At 38.1% G+C, this 14,628-nt stretch overlaps 1 pseudogene; it reads left to right on the top strand.

Moving 5' to 3' along the window:
* The first annotated feature begins 10,449 nt into the window (after positions 1–10,449).
* LOC102864733 lies at positions 10,450–14,628 on the top strand (annotated as a pseudogene).

The raw sequence follows: 14,628 nt of genomic DNA, 5'->3' as shown, positions 1-14,628 counted from the left end.
AAACTGGAATCTATGTAAATTTCGGCTTTTACAAGTTAGAAATGTAGGGATATCTAAATAGAAGGTTTATTTATACAGTACACTAGCTTAAAACAGCTTTGGAGTCACATCAGGGTTCAAATCCTTCCACTAGACCTGGGTGCCCTTTTGTAAAGTTGCTTGAAATTTCTCATACTTTGAATGTTCTGGTAAAATTAAAACTCTTAAAAGATAAACAAACAAACAAACAAACCACAATTACTCCAGAGCGCTGGACAATAACTAAGGATGATAGAAGAATCGATGCCTTTGAGTTATGGTGCTGGAATAGAGTCTTGAACATACCATAGACTGCCAAGTAAACAAACAGATCTGTCTTGGAGAGGGTAAAACCAGGTTTTTCCTTGGCGGCTAGGATTTTGAAGCTCCATCTCACATACTTTGGACATGTGGCCAGGAGGGAGTCAGATAGATCCTTACTGAAAGCAAGAATATTGGAAGAATGTCTATTCATGCTTTATTGACTATGTAAAGGCATAACTATGTGGATCATAAGAAGTTATGACTAACATTGAGAAGAATGGAAGAGTCAGAACACTTAACTATGCTCTTGAGAAACCTGTACCTAGACCAAGAGGCTGTTGCATGAACTAGTCAAGGAACACAACATGGTTTCAAATTAAGAAAGATGTGTGTAAGGGTTATATCCTTTCTCCATACCTATTTAATTTTTATACTAAGCAAATTATCCAAGAAGCTATACTTTGTGAGGAAGAATGTGGCATCATGGATGGAGGATGAAGATCCATTGATAACGTCATTATGCAGATGATACACCTTGCTTGCTGAAAGTGAGGCAAATTTGAAGCACTTATAGAGGATTAAAGACCACAGCCTTTATAAGGATTGCATCTCAACATCAAGTAAACAAAAATTCTCATGACTGGATCTATAGTTAATATCATGATAGATGGAGAAAAGATTAAAACTGTTAGCAACTTCGTCTTATTTAGATCCACAATCTATACACTTGCTACTAGCAGTCAGATGATAAGATGCATTGCACTGAGAAAGTCTGCAGCCAGGGACCTCTCCAAATTATTATTATTTTTTCTCTTCAAATTATTGAAGAACAATGATGTTAATTTGAGAATTAAGACACACCTTATTCAGGCCATGGTCTTTTCCATCACTTGTTTTGCTGCTGAAAGCTGGCCAGTTAACAAGGATGAAAGAAGTATTGATGTCTTTGAACTGTGGTGTTAGAAGAGTACTGAAGATTTAATGGACGGCCAAAAGAGCAAACAGATATGTCTTGGAGAAGGGACAGCCAGAGTGCTCCTTGGAGGCAAAGATGATAAAGCTCCATCTCGATCTCACATACCTTGGACATGTTGCTAGGTCTTGTTGTTGTTGTTGTTGATTGCTGTTGAGTACAACTCATAGCGACCCTATGAACAAAAGACCTGAAGCCTTTCTATAACTAGCATTGTTTCTCAAAATTCATAGAGTTTCCAGAATCATATTGTTTAGGAAGTGGATGCCACTCCTGTTTATTGCAGAGGGACATCATGCTTAGGAAAGTTGAAGGACAAAGAATGGGAGGAAGACTCAAAAAAGTGGATTGACACAGTAACTTCAGCAGTGGGCTCAAGTGTGTCAGAGATTGTGAGAATAGCACAGGAGAGGAGAGGGTTCAATTCTGTCATTCACTGGGACACTATGAGTCATACTTGACTCAACAGCACATAACTACAAGAACATATTTGTAGACAATCTTATTTTAAAGATTATTTCCCCATCAAGACTATGTCTCTCCTTGGTTCTTCACTTGGTTTAGAAATAATAACATTACAGAGACTATCTATCAAAGGAGTAAGATAATGATTAATTTTGCAATTGGATAGGATGGCTTTCTCAAAGTAATTAATTCATAATAAAAATTTTAGAAACTTTACACTGTATTTCAAGTCACTAAGATTGAACCTAAAATATCTGTAGTGCATTTTAAATTGGACCCTGAAAATGTGCTAATTTAAACATCATAATTAGTGATTGGCATACAATAAATGGTTGGTGACAAGAAAAGATAGATCTCATAATCACCTAGAGGTGAGACATTAGAACAAACCTTCACATCAGCCATTAAGTAATAGTAGAAAGGTTGAGGTCAGAACTGCTGTAAGCCATGGCCTCAAGAATGAGTTTGAAAGAAATTTTTAGTTTGATGAAATTTTAGATTTTTATTAACATTTTATTGGACCAAATCATGGCCACTTCTGGTTCTGGAAGATATTGGATTCAATGTAATGCTCTAAGGCCATTGTTGGTAAGGTTGTGTGGTGACTAAATACGAAGTAGATTTTTATTTACAGTCTCTGGTTCAACAATATAAATTATACTTGGTTTCATCAATACCTTTCTTGAAAAGGTTATATTCTTTCTAGAGCAAAGATGGTAAAAAGATGTCGATTAAGCAAACAAACACACAAAAACATAACAAACCAATTGCCTTTGAGTTGATTCTTCTTCATTACCATTCCATGTATGTCAAAGTCGAAGTGTAATCCACATCGTTTTCAATGATCAAATTTTCAGCAGCAGATCATCAAAATTCTCTTCTAAGGCTATTTTGGGGAAATTCAAACCATCAACTTTTTGGTTAATGTCTGAGGATTAACCATTTACACCTCTCAGGAACACCAATTAAGCATAGGCTTACATTAAGGTGTTCAAACAAAAATAGATACAGAAGTAAGTGGATCACATGTATTAAGCTTAGAATCCCTTCACAGGGAAGTTATGGGAGAGATTTACAGAAACAGCTAATCTTTCCATGAAGGTCAAAGACTTCCTGAGAGAACCTACCAAAATTGGAGTATAGAAAGAAAAAATACTGTGGAAGCCTACAGGAGAAGGATACAGGCAGTGATGAAAATGAAGAAAATCAAGCAACATAGTTTGCAGATTTCCTAGCTGCTGACCTGCATAAAATAATCCCATAGTGCTCATAATATCTGCAGTAATACCTTCTAGATTCACAGCAAAAGTAATTTCCAGCAGCCTCTTTGCTGAAAATATGGGAGAGGTTAAAAAGAAAGTGGACTAAAAAGAAGAGTGAAAGGAGCATATGATAATAAGGTAAGGATAATGTGAATTCTTGAAGATGAACAATTTAAAATTCATTAAAGAATATAAAGAAAAGCCAGAGAAGATCTTAAAAGGGATGCTTTGAAAGCTAAAAAATATAAAGGGTTTTAGTATATTGAAAGCTGACCAAAGGGAGAGACAATATTCACAGAGCTCGAAATAAGAAAGCTATTAGAGTCAGCCATGACAAGGTGGGGTTGAGGCCAAACAAAAGTCATCATTATAGATTTGTCCCTTCCTCACTGGGCAGGTCTATGACAGCTTGCTGCAAGGTTAATAGATACCACCACAGGACACTGGACTACTGACATCTACGTTCCACTGTTTCTGCATGCCCCAAAGAAAGAAGGTCAGTTTCTTAGTTGGTCTGTAGGGTCAACATCAACTCACATAAAGGAGTCCTTTGGTCTTACTTTTAGGAGTACAGATAAAACATGATTTGAAGAATAGAACAGGGAAAGGTTAGTATCAAGGTGAATTCTCTCTCAGTTCTCACAAGTTACCAACAAAAGAAATAGCAAAAATCCCAGAGAAAATTATTGTCTGTTTGAAGAGAGAATACTATAGGTGATTTCCTAGCAAGAGTTCCTTGAAGGAAGGAATAACATAGAAATTTTGCAAAATGAGTGTGGCATGAGTTACTTGCGTTGTCTCTGCTTGCTTACCAAAGGTTTAGAGGACACTATAACTTTTTTTTTAAAAAAAATTATGTGTGTGTGTGTGTACCATCAAATAGGATCTGACTGGTACTGGACGAGATTGCCCCTCCAGCAGAGCATCTGATAAATTCGACCCAAATACCTCTGGGATTGCAGTGCAGCTTCTTGCCACTAGGTCACCAGAGCTCCCTGATACTATGACTTTTAAGGACTCTTTCAAGACGCTTGAACATTACCTCAATATGTTGTCAGTATTGTAAAGTTCGAAAACTAAAGATTCTTTTCCAAGTGTTGTTGACTAAAGATGATTAGTATTATACTTTCCATTGTCTTTGTTTGTTTTTAAATGTGTATTTAATGAATCCACCAATTTCCTGTGGTCTAGCAGATCATTGTATATTTTGGAAATTTTAGATAGCATATTTTATTTCTTTTCCTAATCAAACCCCAAAAGTCCCTTAGGAGCCATGGTTGTCTATTCCTTGAAGATGTTTTCATTCATATAAATTTTTTAAAGGTTTATTATTTACAAATAGACAGCAATGGCTTCATTAGAGCTAATTCAGCCCATCATGTCACTACGTATTTAAGACATGTCCTACATCTAGAAAAAATAAAAATAACTGTGAGAACTCTGTATCAAGATCTGCAGTGGCAGTCTTTATACTTCCTAACTTCAGAGTTATGTGCAATATTTCTTTTAAGAAGTTATGAGCAATTAACCTCCTATTCCCAGTTCAATCTACCAAAATCAATATAATTATCTTGTCTTGATGACTTGTTGTGCCACCCAGAACCTGTCCCATACTGGACAGGTAACAATAGATGGTTTTGGTCATTAGGGAAATAAAATGGGAGAATGGATTAATATTTTTATCTATTAAAATAATTTCTTATTGTTGTTACACTCTGTCAGCTCACTTGTGACTCAGCGACCCTATGTACAACTGCTCTGAACCCTGTTCTATCCTGAGCTAACCTTCACGCCTACCCCCATTACCCCAGTCACTGAATTAATCCATCTAATCAAGGATCATTCTTTCTTGTGCTGTCCCTCCACCCGCCCAAGCATGATGTCCCTCTCCAATGACTGGTCACTTCTTGCAACATGTCCAAAGTATGTCAGAGGAAACCTCAGAGTCTTTGCCTCCAAGGAGCAGCCTGTTCTACCCTCTCTAGAATGACCCTGTTTGTTCTCTAAGCAGTCCAATGGGAATCCCAGAATACTTGATTGTGCTCAAGTGAAACCTATACTTGGACCAGGAGGCAGTCATCAGAACAGAACAAGGGAACACTGTATGGTTCAAAATTGAGAAGGGCATATGCCAGGGAGATCAGCTGGCCCAGTGAACAGAAAGCGATGCTACCAAGCCAAAGGTGGGTGGCTTTTAATCTGCGGCCCTCAGGCCTGTCTTTCATTGTTTTTGTTCAGACATTCCTCTAGGTCATATAGTTCTGCTGTACAAGTTGTCATATCGTGGTCACTTTTGGTTGCTGTGAGGCTGAACACTGTGACATTGATGTGTCAAATGCATTAATGGTTGGCTACCCATGTGAACAGAGAGTGGGGTGGAGCTCCCCTATTAAAACAAGCTTGGAAGGTGGAGTGGCATCCACTTCCATAATAGCTTGCCTCTGGAAACCCTATGAACCTGGAGAGGGATGAAAGGAACCCAAGTGTCGAGGACTCTCCTTCATAGGGTCACTGTGAGTCACCTGCAACTCGATGGCACTTAACAACAACAACAACAACAACAACGTATGCCAGGGACGTATTTTATCTCCATACCTTTTCAATCTATATGCAGAACAGATTATCTGGAAGGCTGGGCTCTATGAGGAGAAATGTGGCATCAGGAATGGAGGAAGACTCATCAACAGTCTTTGTTATGCAGATGACACAACCCTGCTTGCTGAAACTGAGGAAGATCTGAAGTGCTTGCTGCAGAAAGTCAAAGACTGCAGCCTTCAATATTGATTGAAGCTCAACATCAAGAAAACAAAGATTCTCACCACTGGGCCAATTGGCAGCATCGTGATAGGTGGTAAAGAGATTGAGATTGTAAATAGCTTTCGTTTTCTTGGCTCCACAATCAACACTCTTGGCACCAGCAGCCACAAAATCGAAAGACTTGTTACATTGGGAAAATCTACTGTCAGATATCTCTCCAAAGTGCTGAAGAGCAATGATGTCAGTCTGGAGACTAAGGATGATAGAAGGAGAGCTGATGCCTTTGAACTATGGCGCTGGAGAAGAGTATTGAAAAATAATTTAGTACTGCTAACCCAAGGGTTGCATCCCTTTGGAAGTTCGGATGCACCAGCAGCTCCAACAGATAAATATGGACAGTCTCCTCCTGAAAGATTTATAGCCTCTGAAAACCTTCTGGAGGGTCATCTATGAGACAGTTCTGATTCCATGGCAATGGATTTGAATTTTAGAGTTCAAGGTATCTGTTACTGTCTAGTCAATTCTGATTCATAGCAACCTTTTTTCTTTTTGGGTATCAGAGTGAAAATATGCTCCATAGGTTTATTCAGTGGTTATTGTTTTCAGAAGGAAGCTTCAATGTTCTGGTGGAAAAGAGTTGCACTCCCAATCCAAAGGCATACAGTTTGAATGCCCTCCAGTTGTTCCATGAGAATAAGATGGACAATATCCTTTTCCCATGAAATTTATAGCCTCTGAAAACATTCTAGAGAGTCAGTTATGAGTCACTTTCAACTCAACTGCTAACAGCAACAACACTATTTTTAGAACTTTATTACTGTTATCACTGAGCCTGTCTTCTGAGGCTGTCTTGGGTGAACTTAAAGTAATCTTTGAGTTAGCAGCAAACATGAACTAGTAAGGATACATGAAGTTCATCACTTTATTGGACATAGGTTGCTAGGAGAAAATGTTAGATGCTGGGCAATGCTCACTCCCTTTCACCTGTACAAGGCCAGCTCTGGCAGCATCCTCTGTAGAAAGTTGTGCTACTATCCCAAAGGTCACATCTCTCTGGCGATTTGAATTCACCAACTGTTTCTCAGCAGAAAGATGGGCTATTTCCTCCAAAGTGAGTTACCATCCTGGAAATCTGCTGCAGGATCACCTACAAGTCAGTTTCAATTCTACAACAATGACTATTTTAGGCCTCCTATGGTCTCTGGTTGATACTGTGGGATCAGGGGTTTATTGTTAAAAAATGGCTTAGGTGAAGACATGCAGAATGGGGTATGTTGGTCTGTTTGTAAGGGAATTGGTTAGTCTTGCTACTTAATTGAATGGATTCAAGAGCAGAATTTGAGAATATAACCTCTAGCAAAGAAGAAGCAGAGATGAAGTGAGCACTTTTCAGAGGTAGGGAGGGGCAGAGATTCTTACACCAGCCAGATCTATAGGAGCGTAGCAACAGCTGCAGCAGCAAAGAATCAGAGACCTGCAGCAAGGAACCAGAGATTCAATGTGGGACAAAGCTGACCTTGGGGCTGCTACTCCATCGAACCAGAGCTGGGAGCCTTTGCCCAGGCTTGTTGGCGGACTGCAGGGAGGAAAACGCCATAACTGGTAGGACTAAGTGTGCTTTGTCACACTGGCCTAAAAGCACAAGGCTGCAGAGCCTTCAAATATACTTCAGAAGTTACCCTGATTTAGAAATTGTATCCTGTTAATTTTCCTGATAAACTCCATAATCATAAATATGGTTCTATGTGGTCTGTGAGCTATTGCAATGAATTTCAGACCCAGTAGAACATTAGGATTGGTGTTAGAATTAGTAGAAGTAGCTGTAGGAACATACAGGACCATGTCTAAGTTTTTAGGAATTAGTTTTTTATTGTGGATGTTTATTGATGGGGACAGTTGCCCTTTGTGGATTTAGATATGACTTGGTTTCCCCCATGCTGCTTTTGCTCTATTTATTGTCAGAAATTCTGTGTTCTCAATTATTAGCCTAAAGTTTGGCTGTTTGAAATCATCCAGCATGTGACAAAACAATGATGCTGAAGTAAAAGTTACTTTTGTTTGACCCTATGAAACAATTTACAGAAACCTTTTGCTCAGTTCTACACACTAACACGTGATGTTTCCAGAAGTTTGAATTGACACAAGAACATTATTATTTAGGGACAAGGAGTGACCCTTACGAGAAGATTTTGAAGTTTAAAATCCTTCATTTTGAAGTAAAAAGTCATTTTGGTTTGTTTTCTAGAAATTGAATACATCACTGAATTAGAGTTTTCCTGCTTATACTTGAAAAAAGACAAGTTGATAAAACATTTTTTGTATTGAATAGATGTGTTTTTCGACATATGAACTTAGACAGGTCCTTTACATTGTCTATGAACTGTAAGGCAAACTCTAAGAAATGGCTATAAATCCACATGAAAAACATTTTCTTGTTGTTTTTCTATACTCTTGAGTTAGAACTTAAAATTGATCCTTCAGTTGGTTTTCAGAGGATTTAAATCGCATGAGAGGAGATTGTCCATCTTTCTTCCATGGAATAGCTGGTGGATTCAAACCACATGCCTTAGGGTTGACAGTGCAACTTCTGACCACTCGGCCACTGTAGTTTTTAGGATAAACACAGAAATCTTAAAAAACTCCAAACAATAAGAACAACTACAACAAAACTCTAGCACAGATATTTGTAGTTACGTGACAGTTACTGTACCATACAGGTTGATGCAGTCTTTACGTCCTCATCTGAAAGGAGAGTCCTAGTTGAGGAACTTCTTGGAATTTGGTTACTTGGCCAATCTCCTAGCTCTAATTTCTAATACTCCTCCTGACTTTCAGGTATTGTCATCAGTCCTTTAAAGATAAAGAACTGATGAAGACAATGATGAGATTGTAACAATCAGCCTCAAGTGTAGTAAAGAGAACAATAGTCGATCAAGGAAGCTCCAGCCTGAATGCCTCCAAGGAGGGAGTAATAAAGAATCTTCACAAAGAAGAGGTGGCAATGAGTTATTTGTACTAACACTGCTAGCTTGCAAAAGGGTGGGGGATGCTATAACCTTTGAGGTCCTGACAAGACTCTTAAAAGCTACCTAAACATGCCTTCAAACAGATATTTCAAATAATAACATCAAGGGATCGTGAACAAGGGTGAGGCTCTTAAGAACGACAGATGCTTAATTTTCCATTTTCTTCATTCTTCCTTTGTTCCAGACAATTCCAGACTCCATTCCCATTTTTTTTCTTTCTTTCTATGTGCAAAAACTAAGGCTTTGTGCACTCTGTTGCTATGGAAACAGGAGAGAGAGAAACAGTTTATGTATTTCAAAAGCTGTCAGCCTATATGCTATGGATTTTGATAACTAAACCTACATACCTTTTCTCTACTCCCAACACCCAAGCTCACTATGTTTATTTTTTAAATGTATATGTGCTGTTTGGAAAAATTAAAGATCTATTTATTTAGCTTTGCTTCATTGTTTTATATTTAATTTAGTGTCCAGAGGGTAGAGAGAGGCTTTAGTGATACACTTAGAGAAATGTAAAACTGCTCTTAATAAATGCTTACTAAATCAGAATGAAGACAGAGTTAGCAGACATTACAACTCAATCTGTTGTCAAAACAAAACAACAAAAAATGATTGACGCTCAATTAATTTTAAAACAAATCTGAATGTTGCCTTCCTTATATTTCATAGAAATGTAACATCTGCTTTACCCTCGTCAGCTCTCTAACAAAAGAGCTATTTTGAAATTGCAAAATACACTCTGTTCTCCTCCAGAGAACCCAATTCAATAGCTTATTGATTTTTCCTGGCATTCTTAGTCCGGTGTAAAGGGGCTTCTGGGCACCTGGACCTGAAAGGAGGGAGTTTGTGTATAATTGATTCAGATTCTGCACATGTCATCCTCCCCACTCTGATCACATAGTCTTTATAATAGTTCAGCCCATTGAGTGCTTGCCTTCTATTTCAGCCACTTGCACTTCTTAATATTGTCAAAAAATTAACTGCCATTGTAAGGTCATTTTTATAAAGTTTAGATGATGCAGTTAAGTAGACCAGGAAGAATACATGAGAACTCTGACCTTCAAATCTAGAGCACACTCCAGTAGATAGAGGGTTGCCAGGCTCCCCACTATAAGCCCAATGTCCAGGTCTTTTAATTTAATGACTCACTTGAGTCTGAAAGGCAGCTCCTCATCTAAAAATGTCTGTTTTATCCTACTCCATGAAGATGATCTATGAATGCCAAAAGGACAAGGGAAGGATGAATGCAAAATAATAAAGTTAGTAATGCTCTCCATTTCCTTTTTCACTAAAAATAACTTCCTTGATCTTAAAAAGGAAAAAAAATCACCAAAAACAAAAACCTCAAGTGCAAACTTATTCCTCACTAAAAGAATTTCAGAGCTATATTAGCTTATTCTCCTTCTTATATGTAGTCATTTATTCAATAGATGAGAATGGTTGCAGAAGGATTATGACTCTCCAAAGTAAATTATTTTGTTATTCTTAATAATCGTAGTTATATAGCCCTTTTTCCCTCCAAGGAACTCAAAGCATCCAATTGACCTTATCTCATAAATAACTTACTCTGGTTCTGAAAGGTGGTATATTTTAAGTTTCTATTAAATTTGTGAGGGAAAATGAAATCCAGAGAAGTCAAACGGCTTCATTAAGATCTTTATCAGAGTATACTGATATTGTGAAAATGGCAAAGGATCAGGTAAGATTTCATTCTGCTGTACATATGGTCACCTTGAGTCAAAACCATCTCCTTGGTACTAAGCAACAGCAACAACCTGTTACAATTTATTGATAAAATGAAGAAACAACATCCAACTGGCTGAATTTTAAGCGTGTAGAATTTTTAAATCTTCATTCATCTGGATGAAGGAGTCTGGATGTTGTCAAAGGACTCTATTTCAGGGGACTCATTCTACTCACAGATTTTATTCAAGACAGGATCAAGTATGCGATAGGGATGGTTCGGAAAGTATATGATGATAAAAAGAAAAGGTATATTGTACAGTAGAATCATGTTCTGAAAATATTGACATCCTAGAATAATGACTAAGGCCAACAAAATCCGTTGATTAAAAATATTTGTATGTATGCTTAGATTAAAAAACACAATAAAAAAATAAGGAAATGACAGCTTGGAAAAAATTTAGAGATTTTAGAGACATTTAAAGTAGTACCCCCATATAACCTAACCTCTAAAAATAAGTGTTACCCTGGGCTAGATCAATAAATTTATGACATTAAAAATAAAGATGCTAGTTTATCTACAGTTTGACTCATTAGATATCATTTAATAGGCTTATTTATATACATGATATGAAGAATCATCTCAATATCCTAATCTCCTGGAAAAATACTCAAACAAAATAGAGTTTCTTCCTAAAATGGAACAGACTCATCCTAGAAGTTACTATGTCCTGTCTTGTAATAAAAGGCTGAGGGGGCTCACAACATTTAACTGAGAGAAAGAAGACTGAGAGGACCATGTCCTAAGAGGACTGCAATTAGAAATGATATTTTGAAGTCATAGATTAATTTTCAGGTGGTAATTTTTGAAGAATTTGTGAAGAACAAAGATGAAATTGCAAGCCTCTTTGGCAAGGATTCTGATGCTCTGTCTGACATACTTTGAGTATGTTCCAAGGAAGAACTAGTTCTTGGAGAAGGGCATCATGCTTGGAAGGGTGGAGCGACAGAGCAAGAGAAGACCCTGGATGAGATAGATTGATTCAGTGACTGGGGTAATGGGGATAGATGTGTCAGAGACAATAAAGCTGGTTCAAGATAGAGTAGGGTTCAAAGCTGTTGTACATTGGGTCGCTATGAGTCACAGATGACTTGATGGCACGTAACAACAGTTAGATAGAAAAAGAGTTGAGGGTGAGAGAGAAAGAAAGAAACACACACACACACACACACACACACACACACACTATTGGTCTCAAGAAATGAACAGGACTTTGTTATATGGTCTGAGAAGGACGCCTAGTGACTTGGCCACACAGCATGTGGAGAGTGTCAAAATGGCACGCAGGAAGTTGGGGGTGTTCCTTCTTATAGGGGTCCTGGGGAGGACTAAGGAAGATGGTATTTCTTGGAATTTGGGGTGTTAATTAATTTGGGTTTGGACTATTGTGATCAGGCGCAGAGCCTTGTCAGGATGAGTCCTCTGGTCTACTCTTTGATAAGGGCAGCTTAGATGTTATCAGGTTTCTCAGGAAGTGATCAGGCTTGAGGGGTGGGCAACTGCTATATTCTTCCTCCAAGAACAACAACAATATGATTAGTGGGCTCTCTATTGCTGGATACAATTATTAGAATGGTAATAAATGTAATAATGGTTATCCATGGTCGACAGTGTTTGGTGGAGCTTCCCAGTTAAAACAAGCTTGGAAGCAGGAGTGGCATCCACTTCCAAAACGGCTTGACTCCGGAAACTCTATGAACAGTGTTCAGGTCTTTCGTTCATAGGACCATTATGAGTCATCTGCATCTCAATGGCACCTAACAACAACAACAATTAAAGTAACAGACATTTAAGACCTACAAATGTGAATTTTTAAATCTGTGATGCTAGTATTTTCTTAGGATCATTATTATGTACTTCTCTGTACACAAAAACAATAGAATAAATCATATTAACACATATAATTCATAGTAAATCTGAACAATTAGAAATAAGGAAGAGAAGTTTCTAATGAGTATAATGAGATGTTTTACTAAGCTGCTTTTTACTTCTAGAAAGGAAGTAAGTATGTGCCTACTGTGGAAGGAAAATCTTCATGCCTCTAAATGTTGATACATGTGTGCTCACACAGAATCATCTCAGTAACATCCAGAAGAAATAGTAAGCAACAAGGAAGCCACATAGTTTCATTTCACTCTGAGACATTGGATTTTTCTTTCAAAGGAGTGTCACTGATTTTCCCAGTCATATTCAAAGTAAATTCAACATCATAAAATCCTGCTTATCAGATCCTTCTTGGGCTTTCCATTTTCTCTCTTTTATTTTCTCTCCCTGAGAGTATTTTTGGACCCACGGGCAAGTCTGTGGACTCTTCTACCATGTGTATATATAGATGAGTGAAGGAAGAAAGATTATGATCTAGCTTTTTAATTAGTCCTTCTGTACTTAGGTTTGCTACAATAAAAATTCCCACTTACCTGTGGGGAAAAAAGAGAGATTGAATTGTAGAGAAATGGAATATAGTCTAAGAGCTATAATTATTGTTAAACTAATAATTGGTATTTCCTGGACATTATAAATACTCTTGTTTAAGTATTCTTACTTTATTGTCCAACAGAAATATCTAAAGGGAGGCAGTCTGAAATTTAAATTTACTGATCATGGAGTAATGAGTAAGAAGTTGTGCTTCCAACCCAAAGGCAGGTAGTTCAAATCCACCAGCTGCTCTGAGGGAGAAAGACAGTCTCCTTCTTTGTAATTTACATTCTCTGAAAACCCGCTGGAGGGTCAGTCATGAGTCAGAATCAACTTGATAGCAATGAGAGAGTGAGAGTGAGAGTGAGAGAAATCCTGCTTAGTGATTCTGACCCAAAAGATCTTGGATTAGAGGTAAGGAACTTCTTATATTTTAAAATCCAAATGTTTATGATAAATGTTTATGGAAAAGAAAATAACATTTGAAAAAGACTAACCTAGTGCTCCCTCTGTCAGCACATATACTAAAATTGAAGAGATAAAGAGAAGATTGGCATGGCCCCTGCACAGATGACACACAAATCTATCAAGTGGTGGTCTGGCCCCTTGTGAGCAACCTGGATGCGCTATTGAGGGCTTTCTGCCTTAAGGAGCGAGGCTTCCATTCTACACACATAGTAGTTTTCTCTTTGTGCTATGGGAGATGTCAACGAACCAAAAATGCGGATAACACCAGAAACTCCAGGAAGAAGAACCGTTTTGAATCCTTTCGAAAGTCCTAGTGATTACTCAAACCTCCATGAACAAACTGTCTCCAGCCCTTCAGTTTTCAAATCGACAAAATTACTGGTATAAATGTAAATGGTGATTCTCCAGTTGGAACAAAAGTGATTGCTCCTCCTGAGAAGAACAACGCTGCTTGTCAGACGTTGCTGTCTCTTCCTGTGGATTTTAACTTGGAAAATATATTAGGGGACTATTTCAGAACGGATGAATTTGCTGATCAGTCTCCAGGAAACCTCAGTTTGTCATCTCTCAGAAGAAAGCTGTTTTTGGATGGGAATAGAAGTATCTCTGACTCTTTGTCTCCAGCCTCTCCCCAAAGTCCTCTCAGCGGTGCTCACGCATCACTTGAGGTTTTTTATTCAATTGATTTATCTCCTGTTCAGTGTAAGAGCCCTGTGCAGACACCAAGTTCGGGACAATTCTAGTCCAATTCAGGATAATGTAAAAAAGTACAGTTTGGGAAGCACAACTGGTCGTTCACTTATTCCTTCTCCTACTTTGTCTCCAATTGCATTTCAGACAGGAAAGGCATCACTCTCAGAAAAGAAGAAGTTACCTTTTCATTATCCTGACGCTTCATCTGGAACAATTTCCAATGCAATTACTGATCCATGTATGAGAAGTCCTTATGTAGATAACTGCTCATCGGTCAAAAATTGGTCTCCATTGAGAGTGGAGATGTACAGAACTGGTGCTCATTATCGGACCCCTCTGATCCGGGTACCTGTTACTCTTGAGCCTCATAGTGAAGATCAAGAAGACAAAGAGACTCCTCCCATAGTCATCTCCTTACCAGCCATGGATGCCGCAGGGGTGCCACTCGAGCAGTTAAATAGAAAGGCTTGCATGCAAGGCACACGTTTAGTTGTGACTACCAGGTCTGTTACTCAAAATCAGCCCAGTGCTTCGGAGAAAGAA

This window comes from Elephantulus edwardii, unplaced genomic scaffold (genome assembly GCF_000299155.1).
Source record: "Elephantulus edwardii isolate Elephantulus edwardi_28Jun2011 unplaced genomic scaffold, EleEdw1.0 scaffold00084, whole genome shotgun sequence".
Lineage (NCBI taxonomy): Eukaryota > Metazoa > Chordata > Mammalia > Macroscelidea > Macroscelididae > Elephantulus > Elephantulus edwardii.
The sequence above is the reverse complement of the archived record's forward strand: the minus strand, read 5'-3'. Positions and strand labels throughout refer to the sequence as shown.